The sequence below is a fragment of the Coenobita brevimanus genome, chromosome 70 (genome assembly GCF_032717465.1).
Source record: "Coenobita brevimanus isolate Jiangsu-jjx chromosome 70, ASM3271746v2, whole genome shotgun sequence".
NCBI classification, from domain to species: domain Eukaryota; kingdom Metazoa; phylum Arthropoda; class Malacostraca; order Decapoda; family Coenobitidae; genus Coenobita; species Coenobita brevimanus.
This window is the reverse complement of record NC_137023.1, coordinates 9,457,362-9,462,440: the sequence shown is the minus strand read 5'-3', so window position 1 is coordinate 9,462,440 and position 5,079 is coordinate 9,457,362. Positions and strand designations below refer to the sequence as shown.

Below are 5,079 nucleotides of genomic sequence, written 5' to 3'. Positions count from 1 at the left end.
CATCTTGCCATCATCAAGCGGTCCCACCATCACCACACAGCCATTACCACCCTGCCTTGTAGTTACCAACCTCCCCTGCAATCGCCACACTGTCCTCATCAACCTGCCTTGTAGTCACTACCGTATCCTGCCACCCACCCCGTCTTTGTAGTCATCCATCAGCCGGTCACCACCATGTGTAACAACCCTGATGTGTCATTATCCCTGTGCCATTACCGCCTTGCCTTGACATCATCATCCTGTCATCACCACACTGACATCACTAACCTACCCTGGCTTCATCACCCTTTCCTGCCATCACCACCTTGCTCTACTACTGTACCATCACCCTACCTTACCATCACCATCCTGCCTTACCATCGCCACTCTGCCTGACCATCATCATCCTGTCATCACCATCCTGTCTTGCCATCATCATCCTACTCTGCGATCACCACCCTCCCCAGCCTTCATCACCCTGCCCTACCATCACCACCCTGTCCTGTCATCATCACCCTGCCCTGCCTTCATCACCCTTCCCTACCATCACCACCCTGCCCTGCCATCACCACCCTGCCCTGCCTTCATCACCCTGCCCTGCCTTCATCACCCTTCCCTGCCATCACCACCCTGCCTTGCCTTCATCACCCTGCCCTGCCATCACCACCCTGCCCTGCCATCACCACCCTGCCCTGCCTTCATCACCCTTCCCTGCCATCACCACCCTGCCCTGCCATCATCACCCTTCCCTGCCATCACCACCCTGCCCTGCCTTCATCACCCTGCCCTGCCTTCATCACCCTGCCCTGCCATCACCACCCTGCCCTGCCTTCATCACCTTGTCCTACTATAACCACCTTGCCTATCGGCTTACAGTCGTGAAGTTCATAGGTTTCTGTCTTAGTGTATCCTTCTTATTTAGCATTGGAAAACGACCGAGACCGCTAACTCTGGCTGACACTGGATTTCAGAGGGTTAATATTCCAGGCAACATTTAGTCGCCTTCTTTATTCTTACTACATTATAATAAGCATTTTTATGATATTTTGTCCGATGATTTTAGGGCTGCCAACTGCTTGTAGTACCTGCGGATGACTATAAGTAACGGGAGTGTGGGGCAGAGTCTTCTCTGTTAACCTGTTCTTAAACTTTGTTAATTAGATGTTATGCCTGACCATTAATAATAAAGGCAGAGCAAAGACAGAACCTGGGATCGACTGTAAGGCGTGTGTGGGCTGTGTACCTGCTGTATGTAGGATCTCTCTCTCTCTCTCTCTCTCTCTCTCTCTCTCTCTCTCTCTCAAGGCGTTCATATAATTAAGGCTGAATTTAACCTCATCTTCAAAAAAACTCCTCGAAGCAGAATAATATTACCAGGTACTAGCAAAAAAAAACGCCATACTGAAACCGTGCGTCACCGAATTAAAGAAATTAAGGAAATAAAAAGACTGATAGACAGATCGACCTATAAATGAGAGAGAGAGAGAGAGAGAGAGAGAGAGAGAGAGAGAGAGAGAGAGAATTAGAAGACTTTTTCCAGTATACATTTTTTTTTTCACATTAACAACACGTGTCCTTTTAGTCATACTTCCCAAAAACATACAGGAAAATACTAGAATATTCTGGAATAAGCACTGGCCTACAACAAATGATGATCTTCAAAACACATTGCTCTTAAGTCACAAAGAATATGTTGGATACCAGGAAACACGTTAGCACCATGGTTTATGAGAGAGTACTTCAGTGTCTGTTTGGGACTGTTTGAAGTTGTTTTATTTTTTACTGGTGTCTAGGAGCTTGCTGGAAGCCTTAAGCCCAAGAACACAAAGGGAGAGAGTACCACAGTCTGTGTTAGTCATGGAAACGAGAGAGAGAGAGAGAGAGAGAGAGAGAGAGTTTTCTGTATGTATCGTTCAGTTTCCAAAGCTGCCTTTCATCAGATAATAGCTTCTGTTTTGGTTTGTTTCACGGTGTTACATCTCTCTCGCTAAAGCTGTTTACTCTCAAACTATACACGTATTTTTGTATCTGTATATTTCATTGGAATTATATGCCAGGTGCTGTGCTTTTTCTTTCTTTCTTTCTTTCTTTTTTTAACCCTTCAGTGTGTTGAACTTTTATATGCAGGAGCTTATACAGAAACAGTTCGGTCCGCCGGTGTCTCACTAACGAATTTCCGATGCCGGACGCTTAACCACCGTAACCTTTAACAACTTCAGCAGTGAAACGCCACATCACACTACATTACACCACACCACAGCCCACCATACCACAGCACACCACACTACATCACACTACAACACCACACAACACCACGTCACACCATACAACAGTACACTACACTACAGGACACAGCACCACTACACAACACCACCACACAACACAACACCACATCACACTACACTAGACTGCATCACACCACACCACATCACACCTCATTACACAAAATCACCCTCCCACACGACACAACACCAAGGGCAATAACCCTAAGTGCTTTGAAGTTCCCGCCCCTGGTTGTATTTTCGCTTGTTCTCTCCGTACCTTCGCTGCCGCCTGATTTGACTCAGCTCAGGAAGCCCGCCTTAGAATGATGGAATGAGCAAGAACCCCCATGACAGCCTTTAATACGAGGGGCCTCTCTGAAGATGAATGACACCAGGTGATGGTAGGAAAAAAAAGAAATAATAGAAAAAAATAAGTAATAAAAAGGAAAGACGTAATGTTCAGCAGGTGTTAATCAAGCGCGAGGTATAATTTAGCATACGAAAGACTTTTCAAACTCGAGGTACATTTTTAGCTTATGACGTTTTTGATATTCGTTAAAAAAAAAAAAAAAAAAAAAAAAAAACGCATTCAAAAACTCCTTGACTGCTCAGGGGCTCTGCTAAGTTGAGTAAAATCGTCAGCTAATAACAAGAACAAACGAAGAAACATAGGCAATGCTACGCTGTTGCAACCCTCCATCTGACCAGTCACATAACCCGCCCCCACCTCCTTGCACACCTAACCAAGCGCATAACGGCCCTCACCCCGCACCCCCCAATGTATAACACAGAGACATTCACACTTAAAGATTTCGGTAGTTTATCTATGGTAATAATGAAGTTATGAACAGAACTGATGAAATTATGTCTCGTGCTTTTTTCATTTAGGCAGCCATTTTTTTGTGATTACAAAATAGGTACAATCATGAAACTGCATACATAGGCCTAATTAGATATTTATGTAATCATTTATCGCGTGCAATTTCTGTGTCCTAGGTGAAATAGTAGCAAAGTTTTAATAGAATAATGCATTAAAATAATCAGTTTTATGTATTTCTGCAGTTTCATGGCATTTTTTAATCTCACGGCATTCTAACTACAAAAAGGCACCAGGAGGCCCATTAACTCATATTCCTGGAGAGTATGAAGCCTGTTCTTGTATTTGTTTCTGAGTTCAAGCCCGGGAAATGAAAACTTCTTTTCTTTCCTTTATCATTATATATTAAAAAAAAAAAAAAAAAAACTCAAGACGAGCATTCTCCTTATCAAAAGGCAGCACTTCACTATAAGACGCGTAACTGTGTGAAATTTCATGACTCTTTAATGAATACTTTTTGAGCTCTGGCCCGGCAATGAACTCTCTACTCCCAGCCAGCCGCCCTGCCGCCAAACTCTACAAACGGACACCTGTTGATCCCAGTGATAACAACACTCTCCTCTGACTTTGTCAGGCGGAGAGTAACGACTTAAAACTGTCTAATCAGTCAATGTTAAACATGACCCGGCCCCTTCAGATTCCTTGCGCAGGTCACATTGAAATAGAAAGTTATTTTTGTTTTACTTTTTCATTACACACACACACACACACACACACACACACATATATGGAAATATATATATCGCCAACGGCCATACAACGTTGAGTACACCGCTTCCCGTCCGATCAGAGAAGTTAAGCAACGTTGGGTCAGGTTAGTACTTGGATGGGTGACCGCCTGGGAACACCAGATGCTGTTGGCATCCCTACGTGTCAAGTGGGGTTGGTGGAGGATTAGTGCCCCTCCCTGTAAAATAATTAACTCTAAGCCCTTGGCCACCCCGTTTGGGATACATGGCGTCTGGCAATGAATATATATATATATAAAACTACTTTCGCCACAGAATTCTGCCTATCAAATGGCACCAGTTCACAATAAGACAATAGCTTTGTGAAATTTCATGACTTAGTGAATGGTTTCTGAGTTCTGGCCCAGAAACGAAATCTCTATGCCTTAAAAAAAAAAAAAAAAAAAAAACATCATTCAGTAACTCCTTGACTGCTCAGGGGCTCTGTTAAGTTGAGTAAATTCGTCAGACAATAACAACAAGAACAAACTAAGAAACATAGGTATTGCTACGCTGTTGCAACCCTCCATGTGTCCAATCACATACCTTCCCCCCACACCTCCCTGCACACCTAACCAAGCGCATAACGGCTCTCACCACGCACCCCCCTCTGTATAAGACAGAGACATTCAAACTGAAAAATTTCAGTAGTTTATCTATGTTAATAATGAAGTTATGAACAGATCTGATGAAATTATGACTCGTGCTGTATTCATTTAGGCAGCCATTTTTTATGATTATATAATGAGTACAGTCATGAAACTGGACACATAATTAGATTTATAATCATTTATCATGAGCAATTTCTGTCTCCTAGGTGTAAGAGTCGCAAAGTTTTAACAGAATAATGCATTAAAATAATCAGTTTTATGTATTCCTGCAAGTCTAAGCATTATGTAATCTCATGGCATTCTAACTACCAAAGGCACCAGGAGGCATTTTGACACACATTCCTGGAGAGTTTGAAGCCTGTACCTGTATTTGTTTCTGGGTTCTAGCCTGGAAACGAAAAATATTTTTATTTTACTGTTTCATTATTAAGAAAGAAAAAAAAAACTACTCAAGACACAGCATTCTACCTATCAAATGGCACCAGTTCGCTATAGGACACTTAACAATGTAAAATTTCATGGCTATACAGAATACTTTCTGAGTTTTGGCCCAGAATGAAATCTCTACGCTTAGACAGCCACCCTGCCGCCCAGCTGTACGGACGGACACCTATTGATCC

The 5,079-nt window shown here is 42.9% G+C and overlaps 1 non-coding gene across 1 annotated transcript; it reads left to right on the top strand.

The window, feature by feature from the left end:
• Positions 1-3,864: 3,864 nt before the first annotated feature.
• On the top strand, positions 3,865-3,983 carry LOC145406549 (5S ribosomal RNA). Its single transcript, XR_013898571.1, has one exon. It is a non-coding gene; the product is annotated as a 5S ribosomal RNA (ribosomal RNA).
• Positions 3,984-5,079: the final 1,096 nt, after the last annotated feature.